Here is a 12,026-nt window from a genome sequence, read left to right as displayed (position 1 = left end):
TCCAGTTCTCTTAGCATAATCCCCGCCCCCACCCCCGGTCATCACTATCTTCTAGACCTCATCGTCTCCTCGTCCTCGGTGTCTGTCCCTTGTATCATCTCCTGTCTGTTTTCTCTTTTTTCCTTTCATATGTCTGACGAGCAACTTCAGAGGGAGCGTCTATTCCTCTTTCATCCACTCTCTGAAGGTGTGCGTAGGGATCTGTGCACGCCACTTTGGCGAGTGTCCTGGTTCGACACACAGCTTACACGCAGGCTTACTCAGGTGTTTTGACCCGCGATAGGAGAGAATGTGCTGGGGCAAGGGGGTGTCTGCGGCAGACCCAACACACAGGGCTTGTCCAAATGGGGCTGCGAGGACCTATAGCCTGGGTTGACTATAACCAGACAGCTGGGGAAAATATTCCATGTATTGGTTTCTAAAAATGTGAGTGGGCTCTTAGTAATTCCAAAAAACAAAAACAAACAAACAAAAAACTAAAACACAGTAATAGCAACACTCTTAAAACACAGTATGAGTCAACGGGGGGCAGATTCAGGATGTGGGATCTGAGCCTTATATATCTGGGTGGGGGGGCTTTAAAAAAATGAGTGCAAAATCGGAAATGGGATGGTTCGTGAAAGTGTGACTTTTGACCAAAATGGAGAAATGGAATGACAACTACCTGGAGCATGGAAGATGTGGATCTTTCGGTCAACTGACCAGAAATGGCAATGCAGAAACGCTTCCTACTTGCATCCAGGCTTCCCTTCCCACCTGGAACTCTCTAGAATTCCCAGCTACTCCCAGCACCCCCAGGGCCGGTGTCAGTGGGAGGAAGGACCCTGACACTAAAGTTTCATCAGCTTCATGGTAAATCCATCTCTGGGGCCAATAAAACATGTCTTCAAGCTGAACGAGGCTCTTATACCTCTGCCAACAAAGTCTGGTCTCCAGGAGGCTCCGTGACCCCCGGAACAACAGTAAAAATGCGTGCTACCAGTTACCAATTTAAGAAATTACCTATTTAAGGAATGCGGCCTCAGCCTATCAATTTTGCTTCGATTACAATTCCAGAATTAATATTTATTATGCACGGACTGTGTTCCAGCCCTGCAGGGGTTATAAAGATAACACAGACGTGATCCTGGACGGTGCTAGGGCATCCCCTAAGCTCCCAACACACCAGAAATCCAATGTCATTATTATGCTCCCACCAGAATGAAATCTCAGGTGGAACTCACGGGAGCCGCCCTGCTGATATAACCTGTTTTCTTTTGCAAAAGTGAATGTAGAAGGACTTTTGTCTAAGTTAAACAAAGGCTTTAAGGTAAACAAATATAGAGAAAGTAGTGTCTGTTGTATCTGTCCCAGCTCCTTGTCCCCCTGCCTGCCGGCGATGTTTCTTACCCTGTCCCCCTCTCTTGGCGCTTCTCCGCCCTAGCTCGTGCCCAAGGAAAGGGAATGCAGTTCCATCATTCTGCTTTAAAGCCACTGGGTTGAGCCACATTCACTAGAGGGCAGGGTCACTGCGTTAAAAAGTCAAGCATCCGTGTATTGCCTCTTCTTGGGCTTCTTCCTGGTTGCTATTACTGTTGAGAGGGCAGGGAGAAGCATAGATCAGAAGCAAAGAATGTGCATTCCGACATGTGTTTGTATTCCTTCGGCTCATTTGCACTGAATTTATGCAATGACTGTGTCCTTGGGGTCCAGGGTATATCCAAGAGGCTCGTGGCATGGCTGTGACTTGCTTGCCCTAAGGAATATGGAAGCTGGACATGTGTGTTGCATAGAGGGGGGCTCACAGCTGTCCTTCACTAGTGGATAGATGGAATTTGCTTCATGCCAGTTCTTCAGGTCCCTTACATTTTCCCCCTATACTTCGAGGGCACAGGAGGATGAATAATCTTTGTCCAATAGGACTTGTCAGTCTTTGTGCTTCTAGATTGTCTTGAGGGTTAGGCATTGTTGATCATTTCCTTTCTCTCAAAACTCCTTCCATATCTCTATGTCTGCCTGAAATTGTTTCCTTACGCCCTAGACCCATATAACCAAATGCCTCCTCCGCTAGACTGTCCCAAAAGAGCCCATTTGACAGATGAATGGATAAAGAAGATGTGGTACGTATATATACAATGGAATATTACTCAGCCATCAAAAAGAGAAATCTTACCATTTGTAATGACGTGCATGGAACTAGAGGGTGTTATGCTAAGCACAATAATCAGAGAAAGACAAGTATCATATGATCTCACTCATACGTGGGATTTAAGAAATGAAACAGATGAACATAGGGGAAGGGAGGGAAAAATAAAATAAGACAAAATCAGAGAGGGAGACAAACCGTAAGAGACTCTTAACTCTATGGAACAAACTGAGGGTTGCTGGAGGGTTGGTGGGGGGGGATGGGGTAACTGGGTGATGGGCTTTAAGGAGGGCACGTGATGTAATGAGCACTGGGTGTTATATAAGACTGATGAAACAATGAACTCTACCTCTGAAATTAGTAATACACTATATGTTAATCGATTAAAAAAAAAAGATCCCAACAGGTATAAAACCTCAACTTACCGCTTCCTCTCACCAAGTTTCCCTACAAAACCTACCCCTTTTCCTGCACTTCCTGTTGAGCGAATGGGCAGTTTCTTGGGAGCTAGCCCGCAATCCACCCCTGCATTCTGTCCCTCGTCAACCTGTCACCATGCCACATCCACTCTCCTGAATTCCTCTTGAACCGACCCCTTAATTTGTTCCCGATGCCTCTTCCTTACTTCCAGCCCTCCTTGCTTTTCTCCTGGTTTGTTCCAAGTGTCTCTTGAGCGGCTTCTAGTCTTCCCCAGCTCCAACCCGTCTTCTGTGTTGTCATCAAAGTGATGTTTCTAAATCATAGGGGGATCATTTCGCTCCCTGCCTAAATCCTTCCTTGTCTCCCTAGTGCCACACTCCGAAGAATGACACAGAAAGCTCCATGTTATTTGGCCCCATCAACTTGTACCTTATTTCCTGCCTTTCGATTTTATTCTGTACATACTAGCAATGACAAACAGTTTTACAAACACGGAGGCTTTTCTCTATTTTTCTTTTCCTAAGATGCTTCTTTTTACCTAGATGCCTTCTTTTCTCAGTCTTGAGACATCCTGCTTATAACTTCACAATCCAAGTCGGATGACCTTATTCAGAAAACCTTCCTTGACAGCTCAGGCAGAGACCATCACTCCCTCCTTGCTTTGCTACTTTCCTATCTTGTATGTACTTTTGTTATTGCATTTATCAGGGAGGATTATCAGTTACTTTTTAACACAAAAATCCTTCCACAAGTTTATGGGCCCCTGGGGGACAGAAACATTGTTTTCATTCATGCCCATATCCCACTATCTATTTTCCCTTTTAATTTTATGTTGCTAGTTCCCTGCATGACTCATCTTGTAACAAACTGCCCTTTGACATAATTTCTGATTGAATTATTACATATAGACTAGTGTTTCTTCTTGTTTTCTTTTTTTAATTTTCTACAAAGAGTTTATAAACTTCTTGAAGGCTTTGGCTACATCTTATTATTCTTTATATTTACCAAGGTGTCTTATACAGTGGCTTTCAAAGAGTAGATGGAACAGGGGTGGGTGGGATGATGCCTGGGGGGTGGGGACTGTTTTGTTCTGATTCACTCCATTCACTTTCCAGAGATGACGAAACCACTTCTGGTTCATTTGGTCTGATCTGGGAGCTTGCTTTTTCCTCCAAACCTTTTTTTCCCCCCTTGGCAACCAGTCACATTCTGTTTTCCTAACTCCTCACTTTGCTCCGCTCCCCTGCTGTCTCCCCCGCTCCCCAGAAAACAGAATGGAAGCCCATAAATCCCCGACCTGCTTCAGATGACCTGACAAGTCCTGTGTGCCTTGCCTCCTTAACCTGGGCCGCCTATTATGGCTAAGGAATGGTGAAGCACTACCCAGTGTGGGGTGGGAGTATGGGCAGCCGGGGGAGGGGGCAGCAGTACTATTCAGTGAGCCGCGATCATTCCAGAGCTTTCCAAACCTCTTCTTTACCTCATCCCACGTCTCCAGGGCTGCAAATGAGGCTGGAGAGTTCTGGGGGCACTGCGAGGGAAGGATATTTCCTCTCTGTCTGAAAACACCATGGCCCACTTGGGGAGTTCGAACAGGTTAACTAAAACTGACATCTGACTATTAAAATTAGGACATTCCAAGTCAGAATGCCTGAATAGGGAAAATCCCAAGTGCTATTAAAACCAGCTATAATAACAGTAAAGAAAATTCAGGGTGGGAGTCTTGTTAATCAACAATACCCTCGCTCATCTCAGGAACCCTGTGTCCAGTAAAAAGAAATTTAAAAAAAATCGTTCATGGGGCTCCTGGGTGGCTCAGTCAGTTAAGCGTCTGCCTTTGGCTCAGGTCATGATTCTGGGGTCCTGGGATTGAGTCAAACACCGGGCTCGCTGCTCAGCAGGGAGTCTGCTTCTCTCTCTCTCCCCTTCCCCCTGCTTGTGCTTTTTTTCTCTCTCTCTCTCAAATAAATAAAATCTTTAAAAAGAAATCATTCATTTCAGCCAAGGACCAAGGGATGTTTGGATCCACTGAATGCTTCTGCCGCAAAATTCCTTTTTATGAATATAAGTCGAATGGACATGAAGTTTCATAGAAATTGACCCGGGCATCTCTCAGACTTAAATCCACATGGTGCCAAGACGGGGGTTGCAATCCTTAGCATGACTCTTTTTGCAAGGTTTTTTGTTGTTGTTGTTGTTATTTTTTTTGGTTTTTTTCCCAAATCAAGACTGTTTTTAGCGCAGTTCTGGATTCACAACAAAACTGAAAGGACGGCCATTTCCCATGCACCTCCCGCCCCGACACGTGCAAGCCCCCCCGTCTCCCAAGAGTAGTCCATTTGCTACCACTGACGACCTAGGCTGATACACTGGAATCACTCACAGTCCAGAGTTTATATTATAGTTTGCTGCTGGTGCTGCACGCTCCCCGGGTTTGGAGGAACGTATAATGACACGGACGCACTATTGCACTATCGTATAAAATAGTCTCGGTGCCCTAAAAATCCTCTGGGCTCCACTTACCATTCTCCCCTGAGATTTTCCTGTGTCACAATGGCACTATTTTTATGCTTCAATTCATACATGCTTTTACCTTCTCGGAGCCCTTTTGTGTGTATTTCCCTTTGTGACCCTCGTACCCATCCTGTGAGGTATTGAAGACACTTTTTTTTGACAGCTGGAGTAGTGGGCTTAGAAGAGGAGAGCACCAAGTCATCAAATCTGTTCCTCCAGGTAGAAGACAGGTCTTCTGTGTGACTTCTCTTTAGGAGCTTTTTTCCGCCTCTGCTTTGACAGGGTACTCAGAAGCCTGTTCTTGTTTCCCTCTCTGGGGATATACATGCCCTGCCTTTGACAGGTGGGTTGTTGGTTTTGTTTTGTTTTTTAAATTCCTCTCAGTGGTCAGTATTCATGTCAGGGAACATTTAAACATCTCTATGTTGCTTCCTGGCTCATGCAGTATCTTCTTTCAGTAAGTTGCCAATTCCTGTTTTTCTTCTGGAAAATTCTTTATTATGAACTGACCTTGGTGCTGACCCATTCCATTAAAAAAAAGTCACACACGCTCTCATACACACACACACACACACACACACACACACACACCAGGATTTTGTTACATTACCACGGAAAGCTGAAGAATGGTAACTGTGTGTCTAAGGCTTTCCAGACATGGGGCTGGGGTTATCTTCCAGCCTGCTTGATAGGAAATTTGTTAAACATGACCACAGGAGGAGCCTAGAAGATTCAATAGAATTTACGTGTCTGCCGATGGGTTGGGCTCGGAAAGAAGTTTACTGAAACCTGGGGCTGTTGGCAGTGGAATTCTTCCTTTGCATACAGGGCCAGTGGTAGCATTTTGGCTCCTTATGGCAAAGGACTGGTTTCTGGAGTCAGATGCCTAAGTAGAATTCTGGGGCTCTACTGTTTATTACCTGTGTGACCTTGGGCAAGTTACTTAACCTCTCTGTTCTTTGTGTCTCAAGTTTCCTTGTCTGCGAGATGAGGATATCTAGGTCATAAAGTTATGGAGACGATTCAGCAGGTAAATATGTATAAAGCTCTCAGGACAAAGCCTGGCACGTGGGAAGTACCCCTCAAAAAGGAGAGTCATGATGATGACCATATGGTGGGGGTGATATAGGCATCAACCAACCCATTTATAGGTGAAGCTAGAGTGCAGAGAGGCTCATTATATTTTGAAGTGCTCTTGCTCCATATTAGCATCTGTGAATGGTGATCCTTTGGGAAGTAATTGTTTTCGGTGGTAGAAAGAGCTAGAGCAATTCCAAAGCAGAGGCAAGGTCAGCATTCTGGAAAACAGCCACCAGTGACAGGAAATCAGACTGTCCTTGCTAGAAATTAGTGCCTCCTCTTGGCTGGGTCTGGTACTGCAGGTGGGGGAGCGACCCCTGATTTGCAGGTTTGCATTGGCTGGCATCCGAGGTTTTTCTAAAGACTCCACTGGAAATATAAATGTGGAATGATCCTTGCTTAACAATGATATTCAGTTTTAAGTTCTGTTTTTGTCCTACTTTTTTTTAAAGAATCATTTATTGGTGGGAGAGAGAGAGAATGTGTGAGCATGGGGGGGGGCAGAGGGAGAGAGAATCCCAAGCAGACTCCCTGCTGAGCTTGGAGCCCAGTGCAGGGCTCGATCCCAGGATCCCGAGATCATGACCTGAGCTGAAACCAAGAGTCAGGCGCTTAACTGACTGAGCCACCCAGCTGCCCCGTTTTGGCTCTACTTGAAAAAGAAAACCAAAACCCTGCAGACTAATACCTACTTGGGTAGAACTCTGAGTACTTAGAACTAATGTTTCTAAAAATTTTGTGCCCTGTTTTTCTTGCTGTTGTCACTGTATTTGGGTTTGCTGATTGACAATTTTGAAGATAGACACACTATTGTACCTGCCAGGAAATAGAGCTGCATGTTAAATGCTGATAGACATAACCTATCATCGAAAACATTGCTGAATCTGGGCTACGACATACTTATTTAAATGTATTTATATGTACGTAAGTACACAACAGCATTAGCTAACATCAAGGGAACTCCAGGAATGTGAATGGTTTTGTTATCTCATTTAATACACACACTAGCCTTGGGAAGTAGTCCCAGTTTTATTCCCATTTTACAGACAGGGAAACTGAGGTTCAGAGGAGAGTTCCATCCTTAGACAAGGGGCTCTACTCCAGGTGCCATATCTCACAGAACCCCTTGCTTTGAAGCGCCTCCCTTGAAATTTTCTAAGTCTTGTGGTCAGCAATGCTACGTTGTCTAGAACCTCTGAGCCCAAATCAGACTGGATGGGCCCCCTGCCTGGTCTCTCTTGCTCTCTGGGGTGTTCTCAAACCCTCTTGCCCATGGTGGGGTTGACCAGATGCCCACCTAAGCTCTAGCACTGGAACTTAATGAGCGGTCTGTGGCCCCATCACTAGCCCTGATCACATCCTCTGACTGGTGTGTCATTAGGCTGCCAGAATCATGCTGACATGCCGATTTTGAGTGGCTCAAATTACTTGGGCAGGAGCCCCACAAAAAAACAATTTTTTTTCCCCAAAGTCCTGTAACTCCTAAGCCTTGCTTAGAGAAGTAAAGCAGTTTGAATAAAATCATCCAGCTGGGTAAGTGGCAAGGCTGTTATTTGACCTCCGGCATGTCAGAGGCACTCACGTGTTCATTTTTTATTTTTAAGATACCAGGAGTTGTGATTCATATACGTAAACTTTGCAAAAATGATCAATTCCCTCAGCCATATTAAGATGTGCAGAATGATCAAACGATTTTCCACAATTTTCTTTGGTCTCTGACCACCTTCCATGCTAGGCCTACCTTACGTAAGAATATGAACTTAACAGTGTCCTCACATTTATTTATGGGACACTGGAACTTCCCAGGAGTGAATTAATGGCTTGGGATGGGTATTACGGCCCCGGCCTTTACGCTGCACGTCACTGGTGTGGCTGGATCCTTGAAGAGACATAGATGGATTTTTAGAAATACCACCTCTGGGAACACAGTAAAGGCATTTCTGATGTCCAACAAAAGTGTCACCAACGAGAGAGAGAAAAAAAATACCACACTTACGTAAACATTCATGACAGCAGAATTTAAAAATTTCTGACATCTGTTTATTAAAGATTATAACTCACTTCAACGTCACACAGAATGAAACCCCTGAGCCAGACAATAAGCACAACATGCTGTTTATGATCATGCCGACAATAAAACTAGAAGACTTTACTATTTGTTCTTTCCTGGGTCGACTAGACAAATCATTTTTCTCCACGCCAGCCTTAGAAAGTTCCTGATTTTCTCTCTCCTTCTTATAAATAAAAACAGCACAGGGTGGGTAAATTTATCCCAATGCACTTTGCACTTTAAAAGCAACGTTCAGTTGGCATTGGTGCTGAGGTTCCTGAGTTTACAGCAGAGACAATGTATGTGTGTTTTTATTTTCCTTTAGGTTTGTAGAAGGGTCACCTCTAGCTCTTGCCAATAGTGGAAACTGTTCTTTTTACTTTTATTTATTTATTTATTTTTTAAAAAAGATTTTATTTATTTATTCGACAGAGAGAGAGACAGCCAGCGAGAGAGGGAACACAAGCAGGGGGAGTGGGAGACGAAGAAGCAGGCTCATAGCGGAGGAGCCCGATGTGGGGCTCGATCCCATAACACCGGGATCACGCCCTGAGCCGAAGGCAGATGCTTAACTGCTGTGCCACCCAGGCGCTCCCCTGTTCTTTTTATTTTTTTGAAAATTTTTTCTAATGTCTATCAGAAATCCATTTATTTTTCTTTATCGTCAGCCACCATGCCAGACCACACCAACATGCATTTCTTACTTAGACGGTGTTAATAGCCCCCTAAAGATTCTCCCCAACTCTCATTCTTGCCCCTCTGAAGTCCACTCTCGACATGGAAGTCAGAATGATCTTTTTAATATAAATCCATGTAAAGTGCTCCCTTGCTGAAAACTCTCCAGCAGCTTCCTAATGCCCTCAGTATACAACCAATCACCTCCTCGTGGCTATTATGGATGTCTTCTGATGGCTTCTCTTTCGTCCTCCTTATTGACTCCTTCTTCCTCTATCCCACCCTTCCCTTTGAAAGGCGCGGTGGAAGTGCACCAATATGGACAGAATTCATTGGCTCCTTTGCTCTTGACTTGCTGGTGTGTTCAGCTGATGGGGAGCTCCGGCATGGGCAGGAGGGAGGTGGGAGAGTGAGGTCAGGGTATTTGTTTCCCAGGGCCCCCCGACCCTCAGCATCCACTGAATGAAGGCTACACAGCTCTCTCCATTCAGCTGTCCCCTCCCCGCCCTGTGGGTCCTGGTGACCACTCCACCCTCCCCCCAGCACCATGTCTTTGTAAAGATTCCTATTACTGAACTCGCTTTCATTTGTCCCATATTCATGTGCCATCTGCTCATCGCTAACCTTAGAGTCCTCCAAGTCTGCCTTGGAGGGTGCCTACCCCACTCTTACCCCAGGTTTGCCTTGGTGACTCTCCTCCAGTCCCACTGGACTGTCCTCCTTTCCACACCCACCCCACACTCAGTTGCTGTCCTCACTGCCTGGAATACCCTCCTGCCAGACCTTAGCATGCCTGGGCTCCATTCACGGGAGTATCAGTTTCACAGAAAGATCTTCTCTGACTTTCTTACCTTAAGTAGCCCACTCCGCCCAAACACACTCTACCAATTTCTCCGTTCTGTTTTCTTCTTCTCTTATCGTTTACTGAAATGATCTTGTTGAGTTGTCTACTTTTTTGGGTCTCCGCTATGGGAATGTGAGCAGGAATCTTGTTTCTCCTGTGCCCCGACGGAACCCCAGTGCCTAGAACTGTGACTTGCACATGACAGATGCTCAGTAAATGGTTGCTAAGTGTTTGTTGAATGAATCCGGTTGGACTGTCTCATTCTACGGATGAGGAAGCTGAGATCACTGGAAACATCTTGTCTGGGTCCTCACATAGGGACTTGAACCAGGGATCCTGTGACCTAGGGCTGCCCTTCTCAGTTTTTTAATTCCTGTCTTATTTGTATCCTGTCTTTTCTGTAGAAAGGGGCCTCTTTTCTTTACTGTCTATTTACTGGATTTGTCTATTTTTAATATAATGAATACTTTCTTCTGAAGCATGGATTTTCTACTGTGTATTTCCCCAATCTTTCTCTATTCTCTCTCTATATCTTTGACGTGTCCTATCTCCATGCCTTCTTGTAGCTAGGAAGCATTGACTGAGAGCTGAGCTGATGTTTAGATAACTGATGTGGGGAAATCTATATTCACGTGGCAGAGCAACTGGGGAAATCAAGACCTGGGAGATCTTTGAGGATGTCGGGGCAACTGTGCACAAATAGTAATAATCACAATTACTGCTACTTAATCGATGAATATGCGCTCTGGACCAAACATAGTATGAGGTATGTTACATATAATTCATAAATGTACACATAAATTCTTATCTATTCCTCATAGCAATCCTAAGACCTATACACCTTCCTCTTTCTTCAGGGGAGGGAACTGACATTTAAGGAGGCTTCTGGGAAAGTGGCATAGACTCGGACACGGGCCTCCTTCTCCCTACACCTTCTCAAGTCTGGTGAGGCTCCTGGTAAGTCAGAGGAGGGAGCTGCAGGTTACCCAGGCTCCAAAGTGGGGAATGAGAAAAATAACACCCTGATTGGGAGTTGAGCCTAAGCTTAAGAAGTCAGAGATGGGTGAAGAAGTGAAGCTCAAGGAACAGAGTCCAAAAGAGCCAATTTAGAGCTCAGGGGCAAAAATGAGATCTTGAGCACCAAAAGTCAGACACGGGGAGCCAAGACTTATCATGAACATGGTGCTTTCTGGCCCTTTGATGTTCGGGTGTTTTTCCTATAACTTTAAAAATATTCTTTGGAAATGATGGGGAAAAAAACGGAAGTGACATGGAAAAAAGATGGAAACGACATGGAAAAAAAACCACTTAATATTCAAGGAGGGTCTTTTTTTTTTCTGACTCAGGGATGAGAGGAATTTGCTGGCTGGACCCTCTAGGGCAGAGGTAAGCTGCCCTTGAAACATGGTGACTAGCTTTGGAAGCCTAATAAGGCAGCAACACAGGACAGAATTAGGGAGAAACATTTGGAAGGTAGGAGCATCTGGCAGAAAGGGAGGCAGCCAAGCTGAGGGCCTGTGGCCTTTGACAGCCAAAGAGATGACTTCAGACCACCACCATGTGTCAACGCTTACAAGGTTAAGTATGAAATGTATTTTCTTGACCAGACTCACCTACAAATGCCCACTCTGTGCCCCAGAGGTTTCTCTCCAGTTCAGAAGAGGGATGAATGGCCAGAACGAAGGATAAGGATGCTCCATCAAGGGGGACAAAAGACGGGCAGAAGCAATGTCCAGCCATGAAATATTTTATCTCCATGCTTCGAGCATCCCAAGGAAATTTCTTAATGCATCGCCATGCGGGGATGTTGTGCAATTGACCCGAACAAAAAATACTTCTGTGCTTTACGAAAGCCTACTTTTGAGCCGCCCAATGTTTTCATCATAATATTTACTTCTGGGTAAATAGGCTGAATTCTCTAATTCTGATACAAAATAGAAAGATCAGAGATTGAAAATAAATAGATGACATGGCTGTTTAAAGATAACGTAAAATGTTTTCTAGCAGCATAAATATTTGATTGTAAAACTTTCAATATGTTGTGTCTATTAACTAGTAATGTACAATATTTAAATAATTTGGCCAGCCGATGTGGGCCAGGGTCACGGGGGAGGATGTGGTGAAGGCCCAACCTGGCGAAACGCCAACTTGCAGTCATAACACAACCCCAAGCCTGGCCTCAGACACTATCCATTCCATCTGGAGTTCTTTGCTCAGGACCAAGCCACAGACCAGAGCAGAGGGTTAAATGGAACACGGGGACATTTGAAATTTCCCCATCGCCTCCCATTGCTAATGTGGTTTGAGTAGAGCTTTTA

This window comes from Ailuropoda melanoleuca, chromosome 17 (genome assembly GCF_002007445.2).
Source record: "Ailuropoda melanoleuca isolate Jingjing chromosome 17, ASM200744v2, whole genome shotgun sequence".
Lineage (NCBI taxonomy): Eukaryota > Metazoa > Chordata > Mammalia > Carnivora > Ursidae > Ailuropoda > Ailuropoda melanoleuca.
This window is presented reverse-complemented; position numbering follows the sequence as displayed.